At 47.0% G+C, this 24,942-nt stretch overlaps 1 long non-coding RNA gene across 1 annotated transcript in view; it reads left to right on the top strand.

The window, feature by feature from the left end:
- The first annotated feature begins 9,920 nt into the window (after nucleotides 1-9,920).
- LOC123829318 overlaps nucleotides 9,921-24,942 on the top strand; it is a 36,795-nt gene continuing 21,773 nt past the window's right edge. The window contains exon 1 of the long non-coding RNA XR_006787590.1: nucleotides 9,921-10,008. This is a non-coding gene — a long non-coding RNA (uncharacterized LOC123829318). The remainder of the gene's footprint in view (nucleotides 10,009-24,942) is intronic.

Genomic DNA, 24,942 nt, shown 5'->3' with positions numbered 1-24,942 from the left:
CACGTCCGCCCCTCTGTCCATGTCTCCTTTCTTCTTCCTAATTAGCTGCCTGTGTAATTAAACGTTTCCTTATTTAGTGGTTTGGAGCCCTTGCTGGCTCTGTAATCATCCCGTGGCCCTCCTGTGGCCTCTTCTATTTCCTTTTCAGATGAAGTGCCCAGAAGTGAATAGCAGTCAAGGTCAAGCTGCCCGAATTTGTATTACATGCGAGCACACCATTGCCATGGTGTTTGCTCCCCCCTAATGCAGACGAATAGCTCCTTCTCCTGCGTGACCTCTACGGAACACTCGGCAGCCGTCTTCGGGACTCTCTTTGTGACAGTTGCGAGATCTTTTCCTTGGGAAGCTATAACTAATTCAGGTCCATCAGCGATCATAAATAGTTTAAATTGCTCTTTTGAGTGTGAACTGCCTCCCATGGGCCATTTAATTTACAAGTTGTCACCTGGCTGCGCTTGTCCCAGGACCAGCCACTGTCCCTGCCCTTCTTACCGTGGTTTCCACAGCTCCCTTTGGTCCAATCAGCGGAGGTGGAACTCACATCTGGGGTGAGCTGGGGCTCGGCCACTGACCCACCTAGAGACACGCTGATGACGAATTTGATCAGATTGGAAGAGTTTCAAGCTCAAGGAGTTTTTATCTGGAGGATTTTTGAGAGGCCAAATTGATCCTGAGATTGCGCTAGGACTTGGTTTGCTTCTGTCCAGAAAAAAAATCCAGGGATTTTACTTTACCTGAAACTTTCCCTGTTTTGGTTTTAGGGCTTTTATGGGTTTTTATAACTTGACACTCTGGAGAACTTCCGAGACAAGGCTCTGCCCCGCTGACTGAGACTACGCTTTTAGCTGCCCTCAGCTGGTAGTTGTGTGAGATGTTTAAATACACCAATTAAGTGGGTAAAATTTGCAACTAGCTTGTAGCTAGGTAATAATATTGCATCAATGGTAAATTTCCTGACTTTGTTAACGGCTTCTGTGATTTGGGAGAGAAAATCCTTGTACTTGGAAGATGCGTACTCAGGTATTTAGGGTGAAGGGTCATATGTTGCCACTTTATTTCACATGGTTCAGAAAAAATAATGCATATAATCATACATGTGTGTATATGAGCACACATACACATATATAGGAGGATAAAGCAGATATGGCAAAATGTTAACGATGAGTCGGGTGAATGAAGGCTGAATCTAGGTGAACAGTATGTGGCAGTTCATTAGTAGTGTTTCTGCAGCTTTTATGTTGGTCTGGAGTTCTTTGCAAACGAATAGTTTAACAAGGAAGGTGGCTCCCTGGTGACAGTAGCATGTGAGACATTTATGGGCTGCTGGCCCGCCCAGCCGTCCCCACAGTACCCCGAGGGTCTTGGATTTGGTGATCTGCCCTGGCCCCGCGTCTGCCCCTGCTCCTCAGGCCCCTGTTCCTGCTGCTGCTCTGGGCCAGTTCAGTCAGGAATCCTCAGACATGGGCTGAGCACCCGTCTGTGCCGGGTAGGGACGGAGGCATGGAGAGTCATTGTCCCTTTCCTTAAGGAGCTGCAGTCCAGCAGGGAAGGCAGGAATCAAAGAATTGCAAAGAGCTGGGAAGGAGAAGGCAGGTTTCTGAGGGAAGCATGTTGTAGGAGCAAATCCACCTGGGGGCTCGGGGAGCGCTCCTGGGGGAGTGGCAGTTGAGCCAGAGCTACAGGATGGTGCCTGTCAGCCTGGCAAAGGGAGGGGGAGGGTGTGCTGTGGGCAGAGGAACCAGGGCATGCGTGTGGCCCTGAGGGGCGCATTGGAGACGCTGAGGGAAGACCAGCCTGGAGCAGACCAGGGGGCGGGGGCAGAGGAGGCGGGAAAAGAAGTCAGGGTCTCAGATTTTTCTTTGTTCTGAGAGCTGTGGGAAGGGTGTAGGCAGTAACGTTGTGATTAGTTTTGCAGTTTAAAAAAAAAAAAAAGAAACCCTCTGGGTTACAATATAGAAAATAAATTACCAGGAGCAAAAGTGGTGGGGAGAAAAGTCAGGGGGCCTTTGCAGCCGTGCGGTGCGCAGTCTGGCTTTCCTGGACTAGAGGGTGGCTGTGCTGAGGGAGCCACTGGGTCGACACCAGAGACGTGGAGGAGGTGGGCTTGGGCAGACTTGGTGACTGACTGGACTGCCCATTCTGAGGTTCCTTTACTGAAACATTTCTGTGTTTCCTTTTGGTTTATGGAGCTGGTTGGAAATACTGTTTGTTCCCCCTAAAAAGCGTTTACAAATACACCCATTTGCATGGCACCGGTGAATTGCCTTGCTTATGTACGCCTGAGATGACTATCCCTTGCACAAAGGCGATGTTTATCTCATTCAGTAAACTCACGCTGATTAGGAATGGGGACCTACCCACGGCACACGTTCTGGAAGTTTACGATGTGCAAGATAAAAACTAATGTAGTTTTAAAACGGCCTATTGTACTTATGAAACTGCACATTAAACAATAGGGTTTATGTTGGGAGATATTAATTTTGACAGGGAAGAGGCTGTGCATTCTGCAATCACGATGCCCACAAATAAATGCTGTTGTACCCTCCCGTGCCAAGGCTGATTTACAATTATAGTGATACATGTTTCTCTTTGATTTATGGCGTCCTGTTAGCCGTGGAATTACTTAGCAGAATCAGTTTGGCTCGATGTAAGATTTCTCTCCTCGCCTAGAAGAAATTTTGGCCTGAAGAAAAGATGACATTAATTTAAGAATAGTGTAGTTATCATTGAGCTATCAAAATAAATCTGGGGACATCCGTCAGTTCCGCGGCGTGGAGAATGCTAAATCGATCCGTCCAGAAAGACTTTATTGATTCCGGGGCCATCACTCAAGGCCTCTTCATTAGATTCCCCGGCCATATGTTTAATTGGAATGATAATGCGGGTAGTTGTGGGCACGTCCACGCGTCCCGACTTTGATGTGGTTGTTCAAGGTAATGGAAACGGTTTGTTCAGCGGGGCCGGCTGGCGCTCTCCATCAGACGCCGGAGCGTGCGCTGGCTTGGGAAGACTTTACGTCTTCCTGTCTCCGAGGGCTTCTCCTCTGGGCCCTGGATGGTTCAATCGTTTTAAGTCCCTCCTTTTAAGTTTCATGTAGAAAAGTGTGTGGACACACTGAAAACAATATTAACTGAACATTAAAAAAATGACTGATGGTTAACACCACCCTAATATATTAGCAACTGTTATGCTGAGCTTTCATATCTATTTCTGTGACTTGTCTCTCTGACTTAAAAGGTTATGAGCAATTGAGGGCAAGACAAGAGTCTTTTATCCTTGTGTCTCCTAGACCTTGTTTAAATGAATGAATATTGTATTTAGCTGTAGCCTAGCCTGAATTGTGTCATTAGCTGTTGCTGCATAACAATCCCAACATTTAGAGGCTTAAGACCACTGAACCGTTTCATTGGCTCATGATTCTGCGGGTCAGGTAGGACTCCTTCTGTTCTCAGCTGGGACTGGCTGGTCTGGGATGGTTCCCTCACATGCCTGGTGTTGACCCTGCAACTGGGATGATGGCCCCCTGTCTCTGTCATCCAGCAGGCAGTTCACATGGTGGCAGGCGAGGTCCCATCAGCAAGAGGGGAAGCAATGACCAGGTTCTTGTGCAAACACGTCTCAAACCTTTGTGTTACATTTGCTAATAGTCCCTGCACTGTTGGAGAGGTGGAGAAGTGGACTCTACCTCTTGATGAGGGGAGCTGCAAAATACTGTGGCCATTTTTTTTACAGTATGCTGCAGAAATATGAGTAAATTTGTATTTCAGGCCTTCCCCCCTTAACTATTGATGTTTCCTCTTGCTCCACGTTTTAAAAAGCTAACATTGAATATTTACTATGTGCTAGTTGCTTTAGATACATAAAACACTGAATTCTCAGATAACTCAAAAAGGCAGATAAACTTATTTTCCCCACTAGAGAGGAAACGGAGGCTCAGAGACGTTGACCAACTCACCCAAGGTCACACAGCTAGAAAGTGGGGGAGCAGAGATGTCAGTCCCGATCTCTCTAGTTCTAGAGCCTGACTCTTAGCCGAGTTCTCATGGTGATTACTGCGCCCCTCTTGTTGGGTGTTTAGATGTTGGCGATTTTCTGAAGTTGTAGGAAATAGCAGGAGGACTTCCCAAGATGAGTGTGAGACTGGCTCTCCACGCCCATGCCTTTCTCGCCCAAGGGTGACTCGGGCCTCCTGGCTCAGCCGTGCTGTCTTCCGAGTCTGCCAAATAAGACCCCTCTGACTTTGATAATGTTGGTGTTTGCAGTTCTCCCAAACCATGGAGGTGAGGGGTGGCAAGACTCTGCCCGACCTTAATGAAGGGTCTGGGCTCCTTTCTACGTGATCGCTCAGCCTCCTCCCCTTCCCAGCAAGGCTGGATATTGGCAGTGAGTCAAGAAGCTCTCCCCTGTGGTCCAGAAGTCTTTATTTTGTTGCCTCCTTTCCTAGATCGAGACTCCCTGAGTGATATCATGAAATTGCTCAGGTGCCCTCCTGCCTTCACCTGGCCGCCATCTCCCTCTGATGTCTCAGCTGGCGGGCCCACGCTGATCAGACCATGGGCTCAGGGTGTGTGCTGGAGGCCAGACCAGGCTTGGGAGCCCCGCCCTTCATATGGATGAGATGCAGAGCAAAACGGGAGAGTTGCTTGGATATAACTGTTGGACAGGAAAAACCATACATGAGGATTAACACTGACGTGCCGGAGGGACCTTCGAAGGTGTCCAGAAGCTAGGCTAGGAGCTCAGCTGCATCGCTCCACACTTTAACCATCATTTCAAGTAATTGGGCCAAAAAATAAGTATAAAGGGAAAACCGCACTCTTTCTGTGTTTTCCCTTTATTCTCGCAGCACTACCACACTCACGACACTTCTGACGCCAGACACGCATTTTCTACACATCCAGCGATTCTGCGACACCAGCGGGACCTCCTGCAATTCAATTCAGTCCTGACGCTAGCCAGAGCTATTGTAGAAACCACAGGGCAAGGGCTCCGTCCCGCAGGACTGGCCCGCACTTTGGATGCCAATCACAAGCACTAGGTCTCTGGGTTACCCACAAGTTCTGTGCCACATGGAGGTCCCCCACGCCCCTCCTCGGATTTGATCATTTGCTCATAGAACTCACAGAGCTCACAGAACTCAGGGAAACACATTTATGGGTTTATTGTGATAAAGGATACAGAGGAATGGCCAGGTGCAGAGGTACATAGGGCGGGCGAGGTCTGGAAGGGGCCAAGGGCAGGAGCTGCTGTCCCCGTGGAGTCGGGCGCGCCACCCTGCTGATGTGTGGGCATGCTCGTCAGCCTGGTGGCTCACTAAACCTGTGGGATCTTTACTAGGGGATCCCTATGGGATCGCTAACCCTACTATGGGATCTTTATAGAGACTTTATCACATGGGAATGGTCAATCATTATCGACTCAATCTTCAGCCCCTGGCCCCTTCCTGGAGACTGGCGTGGGGATAGGATAGGGCTGAGCATTCCAAGCTTCTAATCATGGCTTTGTATTTCTGGTGATGGGACCCCGCCCAGGAGCTACTCAGGAGCCCACCGAGAGCTGCCTCATTAGGGTAAAAGACCCAGGAAATTCCAAGGGGTTTAGGAGTTCCCTGTGGAGAACCGGGGTCAAAGACCAAATACAAAAGCTGCTGCCAGTGCTCTTGTCACTTAAGAAATCACAAGGGTTTTAGGAGCCCTGTGCCAGGAGCCCCAGCTCCTGGGCAGAGACAAATATATATTTTCTGTTATTTCACAGCAGGCCACTTACTTAAGATCTAAAATCCACGAACAGGAATGTCTCAAATGCTCAGCTTCTCAAGAAGCCCAGGCCCCCGGGTGTGTTTGGGGCCACACTCCGGGGCTACGCTGGAGCCGGCTCCCACCGGCCTGTTCATCACACCAGCTGGTCCGCATTTTCAGGAATTTTGCACGTCAGTTGTTAACACAGCTGTTATTAAAAATTAAATTGTATACACTTACAATTAAATTATATTAAAAGGTAGTAACTACTCAAAACTCATCACTTCCTACTTATTTTACATTTTACTCTTCTCCAAGATCTGGAGGTTGTTTCTAGGTACTTCAGCAGTGTGATGGAGATACATACTATATTGTGGTGTGTGCTACCGTGCATTTCTTCCCAACTGCAGCCCCTGGCATCAGGTTGGAAGCTTGGCATTGACCACGGTGGAGGTATTCACGGCCTGGAAATCTGCAAAGGCCACATAGCCTCTACATAGGGCTTGGTTTATTGTTTCGTCGGTTACCTTGACTTGAGAAAGGCCCGGAGAAAATGTGAATAATGCCTAGTCCACTTATGAAGTGCATCATGTCTGTACCTGGGACAGTGATTGGAGGAAATTCTCCTGGTATTTGGAGAATCTTATTCTATCTTATCATGTTGTCCAGCAAGGAAGTCACTCATATTGTTGACGAGCAATTGAGGTTCTGATGTGGTTTTATTGTTTCGTGTTCTTTTTACTTGTTAATATAAAGGAAAATCTCAACCAACGTTCAACTGTACTTGTTTGTCATTTGCAATCTAGGTTGACTATGGATACAGGATTCGGCAACAATCAACAAAACATTGTGTGAGTTCACTGGCTGTATGGTATTTATAACAAAGAGTATTGCACAATCATATCAGAAACATTTATGTTAAACTTTTATCCCTGGCTGGTGTAGCTCAGTGGATTGAGCACGGGCTGCGAACCAAAGTGTCGCAGGTTCGATTCCCAGTCAGGGCGCATGCCTGGGATGCAGGCCACAGACCCAGCAACCGCACATTGATGTTTCTCTCTCTCTCTCTCTTTCTCCCTCCCTTCCCTCTCTAAAAATAAATAAATAAAAAAAATCTTAAAAAAAAAACTTTTATAAGTAGTATATTTACACATGCACACATTTTGTTTTCCCCCAACGAGAAGTTGTTAAACATTTGCCAACATACAATTGGGCATACTCCCACCACACTCTTACTGGTTGTAAGAATCCTGGGGTGGGGGTGGGGGTGGGGTTTCCTCTTCAATCTGTAGGCATGAAAATGCCACCTTTCCTCCTAGTTTTGGTGGGCTCGGCCACAGAGAGCCCAGCAAATCGTCCAAGTCAGCCAGCTGAGCAAGTCCAAAGGGGAAGACAGGGCTTCCCGGCAGGCAGAGGCCCTTCCTGGGGAGGCCGACCCATAGCGGGTGGAGGACGGAGTTAGCAGCTTTGGGGGCTCCTGTCAGTGGACACCTTGTCCGGCACAAAGGAGCATGTTATCACTATTGCATTTAGATTGATCAAAGTGACAATGACAGCAAGCATTCACATGCTTTTTTTTTTTTTACAAAGCGTGCCCACATTTATTCGCTATTTCATACTTGTAAAGCTTCCTCAGATTTTTAGCAATTTGTGGGCAGCTGGAGAGGGGATATATTTATCACAGTATGAGATGTTAGCTAGCTCATTCCTCTCCAGGATGTATTGCCTCTCAGACATGGTATTAAAGGCGTTCACTTACTATTTCCTACACTCGTTATTATACCCAGTCTGCAGTGAATTCAGGGCAGGAAACAAAACTCTTTAAGGCGTCATTAACAGTTCAAGTGGAAAGAGCAATCCCCTTGCCAAAAGCAAGTGTGTTGCAATTGTCTTTGATTCCATTTCTGCCCGTGGGGTGTTGGTTGGAGAAGGGGGTCCAGAGTCCTGGGGATGCATGGGGGTGGATATGAACATAACCAGCTCCATCTCTGTGTCCTGGATTTCATTCCAGGTTTAGGTTTCACGTGGTGACCTCTGACCAACCTCACTGCTCTTAGCAAGCCTATCAAAGCCTCCTAGTTGATTTTGATGATTATCTGTGTTCCTTAAAATGTAGCTGTATTTTGGTTTGTAACACTGGAATGGTGTGACGGCCGAGATAAATATCAAACTAGTGGTAGTATTGATTCTAAACAATTATCTATCACAAAATTACCAGAAGGGGTGGCCCCTGGTGTGACTGCGCTCTTTGTCCCTTTGCCTTGTCAATCATTAGTACCTGAGTTAACTATTAAAAAAGTACAGTAACATACCTTGGCTGTTGTAAATAATGCTGCCAGGAACATAAGGATGCATAATTTCAACGACTCTTTCGGATTTCTTTGGATAAATACCCAGAAGTGGGATTGCTGGGCCACATGGTAGTTCTTGTTTTAAGTTTCTCAGGCGCCGCCACACTGCTCCCCACGGTGGCCGCACCAGTCCGCACTCCCACCAGCAGGGCTCCAGGGTTCCGTCTTCTCCACATCCTCACCGGCACTTGTTTGCTGATTCATTGACGATCGCCATGCTGACAGGTGCGAGGTGATATCTCATCGTGGTTTTAATTTGCACTTTTCTGATGATTAGTGACATTGTCCATTGTCCTCTGATAGACAAAGACAATTGGATTCAAAAGACGAGGTACATACATACAGTGAACTGTTACTTGGCTATGAAAAAGAATACCGTTTTCGATAACATGGACAGACCTAGGGAAACATAGAGAAAGACAGATACTGTATGAGTCTTTATTTATACATGGAATGTAATGAACAGAACAAACGAACAAACAAAACGGAAACAAACTCATGGACCCAGAGAACAGACCGATGGCTGCCAGGCGGCAGGGAGGCAGGGCCCTGGGTGAAAAAGCTGAAGAGGTTAAAGAAGTACAAATTGGTGGTTGTGAAACAGTCACAGGAATGTGAAGTACAGAATAGGATTACAGTCAGCGGGGCCAGGCGGGTACTGGACAGACTGTGGGGAGCACTTTGTAAGTCGTATATAAATGTCTCATCACTGTGCTGCACACCTGAACTAACACAGTATTGAACGACAACTGTAACTGGAAAATGAAAAAAGTGCAGTGACCGGCGCCTGGAGCAGAGAACACTTTGCACGGAACTGCTGAGCTGTCTGTCCTCTCTGACCCTCCTTCCCTGTGAGTAAATCGCCATATCATCAGCTCTCTTATCTTCTCTGGCGTTGCCTGCATTGTTCTTTGTTCTGAAGATAACTTCTGCTTGCGGAGGCTGCTGTGCCTTCGTGCATTCCACCATCAGACGGAGGAGTAAAGAGAGGGGAGCCAACAGTGGCCTCTGGCACTGTGGCCGGAGTTTCTATCCATTTTGTAAATACTGTTTTAGTAGTGTTTGTGCCTGTTTTAGCTTCGCTCGCATGGCGGATCAGAAAAAATACATTGATGTTATGATGACGGAAAACACCACCCAACCCAATTATTTTCCTGTGTTACTGTGATCAGCATCACGGCATGCATGTGTTTCTCTAGAAAGTTTTGCGTGGAGGGTGGTATGGATCAATACAACAGCACACGGCGGCTCGCTGGGACAGTGCACGCCCATTAGCAGCCAGTCGGCGAGGTCTCTGTGGCCCACGGGGCGCTGGGAGTGTGGCTGCTGTCCAGTTAGCATGATTAACTTTCACAGCTGCGAGGGATCTCTCGGACCCAGAAATGGGCTTTTGGGATTGAACGAACTAATCTGATGTTCTCTGATGATCACACTAAATCAGATGGTTATCAAATATTAACTCCACTTTCTGCCGGGTGAGCTTGCCTTGTCTACAGTAGCACCCCTGGCACGCTCGGGAATGAAGAAATTCAATTTCAAAAGTAAACACAGTCAGAGTACAAAAATAGTTCGGAGGTCGGCTTACACCTAGAACAAAGCTCAGCTAATTTGGACCAACAAATACAACTGAAATTTGCAGAGCCGAAGCAGTATTTCATCCAGCCAAAGGTTGCAGGTACAGTTTTTTCAAGATTTGCTTTTTTCTTCTGCGTTATTGATTCCTTGTGTGAAGGAGAGAGTACTGACACGTGCAGAAGACTGTGCCGAGTTGAAATGGGTTGAGGTGGTGGATCTTCGGCAGGTCTTTGTGCTCTGATTTCAGTGGGAACCACCGTGGACTCCGCAGTAGCTTCTAGAACCAGTTCCATCACAGATGTAATCATCCAACACGTCATTCCCTGGAATTTGACTGAAAAGTGGTGAGACAGCAAAAGATTCCGTTCTTAAAGAGGGTTGTGCAGCCCGCCAGCTTATGCTCATTAGAGACGCTCTTTATTACACACTCTTCACTCCAACCACAACTAAACAAACCCAGAGGCTGGAATCGAGGATGGAGGTGGGAGGGGCAGGGGAGAGGACCAGAGCAGACTTCTAGGGGAAAACAGTTGTGGTAAAAAATATTAGACAAAGCTTTACTTTACTTCCTACAGAAGTTCTTAGTCTCAAAATATTGAGAACTTGCAAAGTGAGTCTTTTTTTTTTGCTGAGGACACACCCTCAGGTCAGGTTACAGTGAAAAGAACCCTGCGCTTCCTGATGGAGGCCTGGCTCCCAAAACCTCAGCCTCCTCTTCACCCTGGGACCTCCCACAAGGCTCCTAACCTCTCTGAGCCTCAGGCCCTTGTCTGGGCTGTGGTGGCTTTCCGCCCTTGGCACTTCGGTTTGTTCCTTACCGTAAAGCTTTCCACTTTCAAGATGGGGATGCCTCGAAGACTTTGCTCCCACTCTTAATTTTCATGCTTTGGAGTTTCAGCAAACATCGTCATTTTTGGAAACTATATTGGGGAAATGGGGTAGGTCCGCTGTTTTTGGAATGTATAAACCAAAGTGTAAGGAAAGTGCCATCCTTCGGGGAAGCCTAACAACAGTATCACAAACCAGCCCTCGTTTCGCTTGTGTGTGTGCCACGGCATTACATTTTAAAAAAGATACAAAACCACTGTATACATGTTCCCCAAGCGTCTGCCTTCTCCCTTTGTATATATTAGGTATATTTTGGAGGTCATGCTTCTCTAATACATTGTGTTTTGCCTGTGCCTGCGTTGACCTGTGGTGCTCACCCCCTTGGTCTTCACTGTTCCCCCCTCACCTTCATGCTATCTCTTGGGACTGCTTTCGCCTCTTCCTGGCTCCCTCTCTGTCGGAAACCACCCTCTTCCTTCATTCCTCCAATTGCACTGTGACCAAGCCCAGGTAGGGTAGATCTGCAGCAAACGTTGGGAGACATTAGAGAGTAGTTATGGTGTAGGACAAATTCAGTTCAGACCACTCTTAGAAATTCCTCCCAGAGGCCCGTGGTGAGTGTGTGGGACTGGGTAAAGGATGACGAAAGGGAATAGTTAGCAGCTACTCTTTCCTCCCCGCCCCTCCGCCCCCAGGCCTTGGAATTGGAACAGGAGAACAGATGGGGGAGGGCGTTTTAGGAGGTGGGGAGGGAAGGGAGGGAGCAGCAGAGAGCGGGTTAGCTCATTCACAGTCTGCCTGGAGCGGGCTCTGTCAGCGAAGTTCCCAACTAGGAGACCTTTAAAAATGGTTTTGGCTCCAACATCTGGTTAAGCCAACCGCACTGCCACGCAAAGTCTGCTTGAAGAGGTCGGCTTACTCCCCATATTTTCTCTGTTAACTTTCTCCCTGGTCTGTCTTCGTAAAACTCTTTGGGGGTGTTTAGCCACTTAGTGACAGAGGGGGAGATGTAACAGTTTTAGGCCCCTTGATTTTCTTGATGAGATAAAGAGACCCTTCTGTTGTCACTTATCTTATCCAGCTTGTCCTCAGATCACGTTGAAATTCCTTTTCGTCACACCCCCTCGGTTGTAATCAAAAGGCAGATTAGCCTGGTTATCAAGGCCCATCGGCTCAAGGCTCTTAGTTCAATGACACCCACCAGGAACAGCAGAGCAGCGCTTTGCAGGGTTAGCTGGCTGCGTTATTACAACGATTTCATTTAATAAACTTGCCGCCAGCATCTTAATCCTCAGTCAAGTATAAGCATGAGAATTCTCGTTAGCCATGATTAGGCGGCACTGATGGTTAACAACATTTTCTCATCCCACAGGATTCATTTTCATTAAAAGTCTAAATTGATTTAAAAAAATAATTTCAACAAGAGCCCCTGACTGATGGCAACTCACTGGGCTTTCGGGAGGAAGACCTGTTGTAGAAAAACCGTTTCAATTGTGCAGTTTGATTTTGCTTTTGGGTTTGTGCGGGGACCCATGTCCTGTAGGGTTTCTTCTAATCCTCCAGCCCCCTCTCCTGCCTGACCTGTACCTGTGTCCTGCCCATCAAACTGGCTACGTGTTCTCCCCACACGTGCTATTCTACTAAAGGTGCAGAACATTCCCTGCAGGTGTTAGGAATTTTCTGTCTTCCCCCGTTTAGGGTCTGAAGTGGAGCCATGGGGGTTCTCGGTAGTGTCCAGAGTTCTGGTCACACTGGTGGATTCTGCCATGACTTTGAGCTCCTTCCTCCCACCTGCCTCCTCCCGGGAGCAGTGTGCCCCCACACAAGACATGCAGCGCCAGGCATACAGTAAGCGCTCCGCGGATGTGTCAGGGATGAAAGAATGAGGGGCCGAGGGTCCCAGGTTCTAAATCTACAGCTGTTGTCTCTCCTTCTTTTTCAAATAAACATTTTCCAATTATAGTTGGTCTACAATATTATATTAGTTTCAGGTATATACAACACAGTGGCTAGACATTTATACTCGTATACCTCATGAAGGGGTATATAACGAGGTATGTAAAACCTCACTTTGTAAGGCATGTAATTGCCTCTGCTTTTCTGAGAGCTGTGTTTAGCTGGGTCCTGGGGAAAGCAGACACAGAGACAGGATTAAACATGCAACAGTTTTATGGAGGGGAATGCCTACCCGGGAGAAGACGGGGAGAGAGCTGGACAGTTGGGCAGGACTGTTGCGTTGATGCAGGCCTGACTTGAGCGAAGGAAGGAGGGAGGAAAGCCTGGCTAGTAACATCCTAGACTGCTGTGCAGGCAAAGGAAGGTTCAGCAAGGATGCTGAGGAGTCTTAGAGCCAAGCTGGCCACCAGCCTAGCTACGGGCCTGCCTCGGCATACCTGCGGTGCTGCAGTCATTGGCTGGCAGCAGCCCCTAGGAAGTGCAGCCTTGGTGTGAAGGTGGCGCTGGATTCCCAAGTGCAGCAGCGGGGGCCATGGTGAATCACACATCCTGGAGCTGTGGGTCTGCAGTGCGTGTTTCTGTGGCCGCCAATGACCAGAGCTAAGCCAACAGCACAGTCCAATACCTGTCTCTGGGTCTGCCTTCTCTTGAGCTGCAGGTGCTCCCTGCCTCTGGGATACTCGCCTGTAGGCATTTGTGGTTCGCTTCTAGGCTGGGTTGCCCATGAGGCCATTCATTGCTCAGAATCTGTCGCTGCTGTCCGCCCAGCCCCCCGGGCCCTCCTGCCATTGAAGGCACCGTGTTAACTCTGAGAAGGACATGTGTCATTCTGCCAGGGAGATCTGTGCCTAGGAGATCCTTTCTGGACAGCCCCGCCTAGGGGCTGGACCCCGATAACTACTTTGTCCCTTCTCTTCCCCTGGCACCAGCTAAACTGCTTGGTGTCATGTTCTTGTTTAATTAAGATCAGTTCTGTTTCGCTGTCGACACCGTTGGTCCCTAGGAAAACAAGAGTTTCAAAGGTCTATTATCATATATACAAAAAGATAATAGGCAGGCTCACTTAGGTAAGTGAAAGATTTGATCTTTGTCAAGGAAGTTATAGGCCTGGGACAGGACTATCTGCCGTGACTTGCTTTTAGTTAGGAATTCTTAGGTTCTGGCCATCTTGTGTGGTTACATTTGGTCTCTGAGTTTGTAGGGCCACCGTGCAGGCCCCCCCGGAGCTTGTCAGGGTCAGTGTGTGGCCCCTGTTTTGTCCACATGGGGCTGGCCTTCCATCCAGGATGCACAGGGGATGGGGGCCCAGAGGAAGCGTTGTGTTGATGGGCACCGTGCCGCCTGGCACTGTGTCCTTGGCTTGTCCCTTCCACCTGCTCGGGCGGTGCTCCCTGGCTCCCTCGAGGGTCCTTGCAGGCACTGACTCAGGGAGGAAGGCTCAAATGCTTGTACTTAGGAGAGAGGATGAAGCAGCACAGTGCCCACTGGGGAAGTGTGGGTGAGTCAGAAGGACCGGTCCTCTTCCTTACATAAAGCTTCATCGTGAGGCAGGGTTTCTCAATGAAGGGTATTAGTCATTGAGAGAAAGACCAAGTGGCCTTTCCTAGGGGCCTTTGACTTGGTAAAGGCTCATCCATGTGGGGCGAATTTTGGGTGGTCTTGCCTGGTGGGGCACGGGGGATGGGAGAAAGGGCAGGCGAGGACGCAAAATCAAGTTCACTTCCCACACTGGGATTGTCCGCTTACTCATCTGCTGGAGTCCGATGGGTCTCATCATTGTTCCTGCCTTTCCTGATTTGCTAGAACTCCCCCAGGGCGCATGAAAAAAATACGGAAATCAAGTGCTTTATTTTAAATTTATGCTTGGTTTCATAAAGATGAATTAGGGGAAAAATGTACGCTGTGACTCCTCTTTTTATGCCACCGAGAGAGGTATCTGTGACACTTTCTCTTGTGAATAGAACTCAGTGGTTCTTCTCTGTGCAGTAAGATGGTCTTACAGTTGTGCCTGGCCATGGCATTGCATGTCACCACAAGCCTATTGAGCTCTGCATTTAAGCCCGTTTTGGGAGATGCGGAGCTCAGCCTTTCTCAGTCACACAGGATTAAACTTAGCACTTAGGTTCATATACAGCTGGTGCTGGCTGGTTAGTGAGCACTCTGACCGCCCGTGCGCAGAAAAGTCAGTCCCCTTCCATGGACTCAGCCAACACGCTCTGGTCCCGTCGGACCAGTGTTTGTGGGAAAGGACAGTGTCCTTTCTGATGCAGGGCTCCTGCCGCGTTGTCCTGGCTGTCAACATATTTTGAGTGTTGCCTCTGATTCACATCTCTACCTTTTTCACAGGTAGGTAGGGCTGCCAAACCGTAAGCCAAGATATCTTGTCCAGCCTTGACAAGTAAGTGCTCCCTGACATGTCTGAAATTTATGGGCGGCTGATGAAGTGCAATGAATTTACACGGGGCTACCTCCGGGCTTCACCAGATGAGGCAACTGAGTACTCTTGAAATAATTGTTTTATTTATAGTCCATTAAACTTCTATTGGGCAGACTTCCAAGCTGGGATTGATCACACCTGGGACCACAGGTCAATAACATCTTTTACACGTGACTGTCTCTCCCTGGGGCCCAGGGTAGTGCATGTGTCCCTCCGCTCCAGTCATGTGCTGGCCTCTGGGCCTCATGTGCACGGCGATGGGCCAGCTTGTGCTTTGATGTCAGATTTTGAAAGTTGATCTCCTTGTGCCCCTGGAGTCCTTAGTTCTGAATGTTATCCTCTACGCTGGATTTCTGACACTACTACTCTGCCTAGAAGGGCTAAGACTTGCAAAGAAGAGAGGAAAAGGTAAAGGGCTTTGGCATTTATGCGACAGGAATTAAGTTGGAGATCACACTTGTCTCATCCAGTTTCCCAAAGAGTGCCTTTGTGCACTCTTCTTGCCCAAGCAAAGCCGTCACATGCTGCACACTGTCCTTCTATTCCAGGTATATAAGTGTGACTTATAGTAATAATAATAATAGTTATGATAATAGCTGTCATTTATTGGAGCAGTGACCCTGTGTCAAACCCAGGGCCAGTGGTTTCACACACATTATTTTATTTACTTTTTAGAACAATAGCCCTGTAAGTAGGAATTATTTCCTGTTGTTTAGAGATCAATAACTTGGGGCTCTGAGAGATTTAGTAACTTGCCCATTTACTTAGCCTAGCTCTTCCCAGTGCCAAAGCCCATAGTTCATCCTTGACCTCCCAAGCTCTTCCAGTGCCCCTCCCCTTCAATGCATTTTCTTTTTTTTGAAGATTTTATGTATTTTATTTTTAGACAGAGGGGAAGGGAGGGAGAAAGAGAGGGAGAGAAACATCAATGTGTGGTTGCCTCCTGCACGCCCCTCCACTGGGGACCTGGCCTGCAACCCGGGCATGTGCCCTGACTGGGAATTGAACCAGCAACCCTTTGGTGCTCAGGCTGGTGCTCAATCTGCTGAGCCACACCAGCCAGGGCTCAATGCATTTTCTAAAATGAGGTCTGGGTTAAGTGTTTTATGTGCTCCAGCTTTGGATGCAAAGTTCGTATTTCCTTTAAAATTCCCCTGCTCACTCCTCCAGTCAAGGTTATCTTGGACACAGGAAGTTCTTCAAATATTCACACTACAGGGGGGCCAAATCTATGGTGTTGGAAGATGATCTGACTTAGGGTGGTGGGCACACAAGGCAATATACAGGTCATGTGTCACAGATACGTACACTTAAAACATGTATGATCTTATTAATGTCACCCCAGTAAATTAATAAAAAATAGTCAGACCACCTCTGTTACCCATGGAACGTTCTGACTCTTGACAGCCTGTGAGTGTTCCTTCCCTTGCATGCACACAGCTCTCTCTGACTTGTAATTAGAAGTGAAATGATTTAAAATAGCTTCTGCACGGCTCAGCTTTCAAAGAGCTCCCAGTTACACGTAACTTCACATACGCAGACAATCAGAGGCCGGAGCCGGAGAGCACGGTTCCCGCCTCCTGACTGGCGCGCAGCAGGGGCGTCCGCTCCGCACGCAGGCTGGGTCAGGTTGCCCCTCTTCCCTCTCTGGGGGGCAACTCACCCCGGATTCCAAAAAGTCTTCACAGGGGCACTAAACAAGGGGATGGCATCAACTCGAACAGAAAAACGAATTGGTCTGAATCCTTCCTTAACCATCAGTAATTAGTTTGGGATTGATAGCTCATCTTATAAAATGAATGTTTCCCTCCCCAAGGTAGAATTTCTTGCCTTGGTTGCAAGTTCAAACGATTTTGTTTAAAAGATTCCGTCAGAGGTGAACTGGATGTGATTCTATCTACTCTTCTTATTTAAGATGACTTTGGCAGATTGGAGAATATGAAACACCACATTTATTCCACACGCTTTGTCTTCACCCTCCCCACCGTCTCCTCAACACATACACAGCCATTATTATTATTATTATTATTATTATTATTTGAAAATTCTCCAATTGGACGGAGATTGTGGGAGTGGGAAAACTGTAGGAGCTATAGGCCTGAGTCTGAACTTGAAATTGTCACTGGTTTTCCAGAAAACTAGTTATTTGAAATGCACCCAGACTCCACGGATCCCAAGGTACCTTTCCCCAGAAATTTTTGAGTTCTTGAGAAAGCTGATTATAGCCAAAGCATCCTCTAAACAGGACCCAGTAGGTGCTTGTGAGCAAGAGGGAGAATTTTTTTAGAACGTTGGTCTAGGGTTCTAGTAACCCCTATTCACACCATTTCTCTCTTTCCACAGCAAGTCTAAATTTTATCCATTCTTTGTATGATGGTTTGGGGCCACACTTTCTTCATAGACTTTTTTTCCCTGCCAATTCTGGTCTTTATTGATTTTATTAATTAGTGAATGGCATCCATTTTAATTTAATATTGGAATGAGCAGTTACTCATGTGAGGTGTTAGTCTAGATCTGCTTTGTGGGGCTGTGAAGAGGGACCCGATTTAAATCCCTCTGCTCCCTGAGCGGCTTACAGTCTACTAGGAGAGAGGGCAGGGATACAAATAAACAGGCGGCTGCTACACTGGGTGTTAAGGTAGAAAGCAATACAATGCAGTGAAAGAGGATGTGAGGAAATGTCCCAAAGAGCTCTCCCCTGTGAGGGGCAGAGAACCCCCCCTGAAAGCATTCTCTCCAGTCTGAAGGTTCTTTGGAACACATAGGTTAACTTAAGTTAGAGGAAATCTTATGGGACTTTACTCCTATTTCTTTCCTAGATGCTGGGAAGAGGGCTTTCATGGAGGATGGTGACAGCAGGCTTAAAGTGGGGTGGGGAGTTCGGTGGGCCCCCCCCCCCCATAGGAATGAAAGCAAAAAGCAGAAGCCCAGGGGTGCTTATGATTTTCAGGTCAAGAAGAAGTAAGCACGGGCAAGCAGGGCCTGAATCAGAAGAGGCTTGTGAGCTTCCTTAAGCCTGTGACTTGTCTCACATTTATCATGTTTGTTATTCCCCCTCCCCAAGGTTTTCTCCTAGGGATTTAGGGATTGAGGGGTGTCCCTGTCTCTGGGGGCAGAGAGGAAGGTGGGTGGGGTTGCGGGGGGGGTGCTGAAGAGATTGGGCCAGGCAAAGCAGAGAGAAGATGAGGGAAGGTGAGCAGGCATGTCCTGGGGCCGGGTGGGCAGGAGCCGTTACCTCGTTTTGCTGTAGGAATGCTTCTGGAGTCTTGACACCAGCGAGAGTGAGTGCCAGGGAGCTTCTGAGGACGGAGTGGGGGGATCAAGGCAGGTGGGCTCCAGGGAGGAGGCCGAATGTCGTTTGAGCCCTGAAAGACAGTACAGATCTGGGCACATCAGGTCTGAAAAGGAGCAGAGTGTGAGTGAAGACAGAGGGGCAGGACGGACCGGGGTGAGGATGTGAAACAAGAAGCTGTTGGGTTGGTTCAGCAAGACAAGAAGGAAGGACAGGAAGCGTGGAAAGGTGGCTAGGGGCCAGATCACTGTAGCTGGAAAGAGTGGGCGACGGGGGAGGGGCACCTGAGGTCTCTGTGAGGGTGTAGAGCCGGCGTCAGGAAGACTGACCGGGCAGCTGTGCGGACAATGAGGGGGGATGGGGAGGAACATCAGGAAGCCAGTGCTCTAAGGTGGGAGAGACCGAGGTGGTGGCGTCCGGGATCAGCATTCATTCCATCTGCCTGCGCCAGTAACTTTCACAGGTCAGACACGTATTTCTCTCTTGTGTAAAAGAAGCGGTGGTGGACAGTGAAGAGCTGATGTGCAGGCTCTGCAGCCGTCAGGGATCTCGTCTTCCGCGGTCGTTGGCTTGCCAGCCCTAGGGGGCGGCCACTGTTACCAACATCCACCCTGCAGCAGGATGGAGAGGAAGTATAGAAGAGGTTATTTATTTTTTTCTTAAAGGGAAAATTCCCAGAAGTTTCACACAGTGCTTTTACTTACTTTTCATTGGCCAGAACTTTGCACATGGCCACACCTAGTGAGCCTGGGAGTCCCTAGAAGATCCCTGGGAAGCGGAGTCTTTCAGCTGGGTGGCCATCATCCTGGTTGACACTGAGGGTTCTTTGGTTCAGGAGAAAAGGGACAAGGAAGGGAGGGGGAGACAACGGGCAGACTCTGCCTCAGAGCCTGGATTCAGGAAGTGACAACGAGAATGAGGAGGAAGGGAGAACACGTGAGACACTCGGGGACGCAGTGACTGGGTTTGACAGCTGGTTGGAAACGGCATGAAAATATGAGAGGTTTGGAGCCTGGGTAAAGGGAAGTGGTGGAAACGAAAGCTACTAATATGTGCCAGACCCTGGTCTAAGTGCTTTTGCGTGTGTTTCACATTGATTCCTGACAACTCCATGAAATAGGTCCTAGTACTATTGTCTCTATTTTGCAGATGAAGAAAGTTGGGCTCAGGGAGGGTAAGTTGCTTGCCCAAGATGACTATCAGTTGCAGAACTGGAGTTGGCACACAGGCAGCTGGTTCCAGAACCTGTGTCCTTAACCACTATGCTTGTGGTGGCAACAAACAGAGAGAGGAGACCCAGGGGCACCTAGCTTCTCATGCTCCAGCCGCGTCGTTTATGCACCGTGTTCTCCTGTTCCCTTGAGCATATTTAACTTCCCTAGTGCTCAGGGGCAGAGGGTAAAGAAAACTAGTTGAGCTGATTTTTGCATGTGGGCTGGGAAGAACACTAGAAGTTCTGACGATCTGTCCCTAATTTGGGTCACTGACAATTTCAAGCCTTGGCCTGGAGTGGACACTGATCACTGTCACTGCCTTGTGGGACCTGTGGGGTGGGTTCTGGGGGCTGCACCCCAGGAGACTTTCCATTTTGTCAGGAAGCAGATTGCCCAGAACCTGTGTTACCGGGTCCAAATGGGGCAAGAGGAGGAGGAACCACTAAAAGGGAAGTGCGTGGGTCTCAGGGCCTTGACACCTTGGACGGGGAATCAGGAAGATGGACTCTGGACAGATTCAAAATGGGGGACTCTTAATATAGTTTCTGAGGGTCAGTGGGCAGCTCTGAGCTCTAAGGACTTGGGGAGATAGTTCTAGAAAGGACAGAAGGGATCCGTTTTGTGGCCAGCTGTAAGTAACTTGAAAACAATATTCTCGGCCTGCCATTGCTGTTTTGCAGAAAGCATGATTGAAGTCCAGTCTGTGCCAGGGCTAAAGCCCAGGAATCGAGTACTGTCTGCAGAGAGAAAGACAACCAGCAAATTCCTTAATTAGAGCTGGGTTCCTGTTTCTCCAGTCCATTGCAATCACTTGCTAGGTTTTCAGTCCGCTCTTCTGGCCTGCAGCGCGCAGCCACGGCGTTGATTGTGGATCAAGTAAGACAGACCCGGTTTCCCCTTCTGTAAAAATACTATCACAGAACTTATCTCTTGACTACGAGGATCCAGAGAATTAATATGTGAAAGTGTTGGCAAGCTCTCAAGTTTAGTTATTTATTACATTAGCGATAACGGTGGATATTAGTCATTAGAGCCTGCCTGCTAGAAAATGATTCTGTACTTAAATTTCACGCTTCATTGCATCCCACTGGCTTCCATTTCTCACCAAGGTACGTACTCCACTGACACCTGTAATCAAAGCCTGGAGATTTACTTGGGCACTAAAAGATTCATCATAGCAAAATTCATAAAGCTCCTCATTTTTTTTCCTGTTCACTGGGCATTAGCCAACATCCCTGGGATGTGACCTCCTCATCTTACTCTGATGGGAATTTGTGCTTACATGTGCGTTTGGAAAATACCTCGTTGAAAGGCTGCAGTCAGTTGACTGTGGGAAAAGGGCTTCCCTGCAACAAAAGTGTCACGCTGGAGTGGCCCTCGCTGTTTTGCTACATAGCGTCTCCATTCTGGGTTGTTGCTGAATGCTTCCTCTTTCCATTCCACGTCTTTTTCGTTTCCTTCAACCATGATTTCATTGCAAGAGATCGAACTCATCTGTAATTATTCTGTCCCAAAGATCCAGCCAGGAATAAGATGTATTTCCATCCTCAAGGAGGCTCACCATCTGGGGGGGAAGATACAATTAAAAATAAATATTTGTAACATGGTGAGACGAATTCCACTGAATAAATATATTTGTGGTACAGAGGTGGCATTTCAACAGGAAGAAAATGCATTTTGGCATTATCCCTGTTTAAATATGTGACCCCAGGAATCACCCATCAATCAATCAGCAAAACTGACTCTCCTTGCTTGCTTATGGTAAAGTAACTATCCTTTCAATTTCAGAGATTAGGAAATCATTTGGGTTTTATTAGTTCAGACTCTTCCTTCTTTTATTTCATTGTGCTTCTTAAACCCTAGTTTATGTATTTATTATGCAAAACACTTTGGATCACCCCTCTGGCCTCCATTGTCTCTGGTGATCTTCATATGTGTTGTTTTGTTTTTTTTCATTATAAATCTTTAATGTGCACAATTGTGTTCCTTTATTTAAAATCCAAGCTTGCCCTGTAATATTTGCAAAAATTTGAAAGCTTGACAGTACACTTTGTGGCAAGGCTCTGGGGAAACAGGTATTCTCATGTATTGTTGGTGGGAATGAAAAATGGTACAATTCCTGTGGAGGGAGATTTGGTAATAGTAACAAAACTCTACGTGCATTTACCCTTTACCCAACAATCCAGCTTCAGGGATCTGTCCTGATATACTTCCAATGATATGAAAATACAAATAACCTTGGCTGGCATAGCTCAGTGGATTGAGCTCGGGCTGCGAACCAAAGTGTTGCAGGTTCGATTCCCAGTCAGAGTACATGCCTGGGTTGCAGGCCATGGCCCCCAGCAACCACACATTGATGTTTCTCTCTCTCTCTTTCTCCCTCCCTTCCCTCTCTAAAAATAAATAAATAAAATCTTAAAAAAAAAGAAAATACAAATACACATGGTTACTCATTTGTAAGTACAAATGTTTGTACTTATAATATTACATTTATATGTCACAAACATTATGCAAACACAAATATCACAAGGTAGTCTTATTTGTAATGAAAACACCATTGGAAACCACCTCAATGTCAAAACATGGGAAAGAAAAAACTGTGGTGCTCACACACAAGGAGCACTATGCGCGCCGTAAACAAGAGTGAAGAGGATCTTCGGGAACTGATACGAAGTGATTTGTATGCGATGCTGTCAAGTGAAAAAAGCAAAGTGAATATAGGACATATATGGAATGCACGTTTTGTGTAAGAAAGAAGGAATTTCAGAATGCTTATATTCTTGCTTATCTTTACAAACGAAATATGGGAAGGACAAATCAGGAAACACTAAAGTTGTTTACCTATAAGAGGTGGTGGGAATAAGGCAAATTAGATACAGAGGGAAAAATACTTCTCTGAATATATCTTTTTACGTAGCTTTGCTAATGTTATAAATATTCAAAAGTAAAAGTAATAAGGGTGGGGAGGGGAAAAATCCATCTCTAAAATGGAAAGCAAACTGAAACAAATCACCCAATTGTATTTCAAATGAATTCTGTAACTGTACTGAAGGGGGGGGTGGAAAAGGACTAATCCAAGTTACTTATGAACACAGCATTTGATGATATGCTGTGCTTATGCTCAGTCTTACTTAGGAGAGGAAATGGTAGGGGGATTACACATCATTCTTTTTATTAGGCTCGTCTTTTGTAGTGGTAGGAAAAAGTGATTCTGCAGCAATGTTCTATGCATTACAGGATTGAGTGAGCAATAAATGTATTGTTGTTTTTGGGAGCCATGGTCCTTACAAGGGAAGAAGGGTCCTAATCTGGAATAGGGCAAGGCAAGAAAGAGCTCTGTTGGCATAAACTGAAATAGGAGGTACCAGTGTGTACCCTGTTTCTATAGTACATATGTGATAATGCATGTGTATATGCATGTGTGGGTGTATATATTTGTATGTGTATATCTATAAATATATATATACATGCATCTATTATCTAGCTTTGCATGCTTAAAGGGCCAGGAAGCAATGACACCTCATTAGCACCAAGAACACCTAGTGCCCAGGTCTTGGTCTCTGATACCATTCCCCACTAAGAGGTTCCAAGGTTCCAGGGCTGGGACAGAGTAGTTTATGCGATGAGCCTGAAACACTTTGTATGCTAGAAATTAAGAAAGTGCTCAGAAAGAGATGGGAGCCTGTCACAAGCACACAGGAGCCAGCTTGAAAGGACTCCTACTGGTTAAATTTAAATACCAAAATAATTAAGTACAATAATGAATCATAACACATTGAAAATAAGAATTCATGAGTCCTTACCAATAATAAATGGATATATTAATAATGAATGTATGGGGGAGAAGGGAGGCCTCTTGCTTACGGTGTAATGCTAGAGGCCACTGGCAAATTGGGGGAAGGCGCGAAGGTTGGAAAGTTAGCATTCTGCAACCATTATGGTGAGGATGAGATCAGGCAAGAATCGTAAATGGATGCTAAATTCAGGTGGAAATTTAGATAAGGAGCAGGGTATTTGTGTGATCTTAAAGTGTCTCCCACAGACGGATTTCTATTTCCAAGAGAAAAACTAGCCATTACACAGCAGATAAGTTGGACATCTTGACTGATGGGCTACAGTTGGCATCTGCAGTGAGACCAGATGGACGTCGTGTGCCTCTAGCTGTGATACCCTGAGAGCCACACTACAGCACCTCTATGGCCAAGAACATATTGAACTTGAACCGTGAGAAAACACTAGACAAATTCTAAATGAGAAACACTCTTTAAAAACTAGGGAGAGGGGAACTTTATACTTAAAAACTGCCACTGTCATGAATGACCAAGAAAGGCTCTGGAAGTGTTCCAGATTAAAGAAGGAGGGAGAAAGCCCCGGCTGGCATAGCTCAGTGGATTGAGCACGAGCTGAGAACCAAAGTGTCGCAGGTTCAATTCCCAGCCAGGGTACATGCCTGGGTTGCAGGCCATAACCCCCAGCAACCGCACATTGATGTTTCTCTCTCTCTATCTCCCTCCCTTCCCCCTCTAAAAATAAATAAATAATATCTTAAAAAAAAAAAAAGAAGGAGGGAGAGATGTGGCAGGTAAATGTAGTTCCTGCCCCTAGAACGGATTTTGTACTGGAGGGGAAAATACTGTGAGGACACAGTTGAGTCAACTGACAAAAGTCGGATTTAGACAGTAGATTAGGTAAAAGTATTGTGCCAGTGTTAAGTTTACTGAAGATGACAACCACACTATGTAGTTCTGTAAGGGAATGTCTCTGCTCATATGAAATACAATTGATGTATTTAGGGGTGAGTGGCCATAATACATGTAACTTTCCCTATAGTGATTCAAGGGAACGTACAGTGAAGGGGGTGCAGAGAGAGACAGATGTGGGGGTGGGGTGGGGGGGGAGAGAGAGAGAGGGAGACGGGGGGAGAGAGAGAGAGGGAGAGAGGGAGGGAGAGAGAGAGAGAAAAAAAATAAAGCAAATGGGAAAATTGTCAGCAGTAGGTGAAATTCAGATAAAAGAAAATCAGGTGTTCTTGTGCTACTTGTATTCTTGTGATTTTTCTCTAAGTTTGAAGTTTTTTTCCAAGTTAAAAAAAATCAGTCTTGCCTATCCTGCTTTGGTGCAGGGACATTCATCTCCCGACTATTCTGTTGGTTAGTTTTGGGACCCCGCTGATGTCTGACTTCTTGTTAGAACAGATAACATCAGTAACCTAAAAGAAAAAACACTTTTATTTTGGTAGTGAAGCTCTTTCTCGCAGCATGAAATCTTACGAGGAATGTCAGGCTGTGGAAGAGATGAAACAGGGTCGGCTCCGGTTGCCGGGGGGAGCGGCAGTCTACTTCACCTTCCGCCTCCCGGGGGGCAGCCCGCCCTGCGGCCCCTCCAGCGGATGGAGTTGGACACCCACGGCTCTCAGGTATAGTGGGCGTGGTCCTGCTGACCTCAGTAACCACTGGCGGAGTGCCTGTGCTGTGATTGGGTGAAAGCCCCAGGATTGCTGCAGAGCTGCGGCCTTGTGCGTTTTGGATACATCCTCAAAGGATTTTCCAGT

This window comes from Phyllostomus hastatus, unplaced genomic scaffold (assembly GCF_019186645.2).
Source record: "Phyllostomus hastatus isolate PE091 unplaced genomic scaffold, TTU_PhHast_1.1 phas_contig_137, whole genome shotgun sequence".
In the NCBI taxonomy this organism is placed as follows: Eukaryota; Metazoa; Chordata; class Mammalia; order Chiroptera; family Phyllostomidae; genus Phyllostomus; species Phyllostomus hastatus.
Note: the sequence above shows the minus strand (reverse complement) of the source record. Positions and strands in the feature narration are given on the sequence as shown.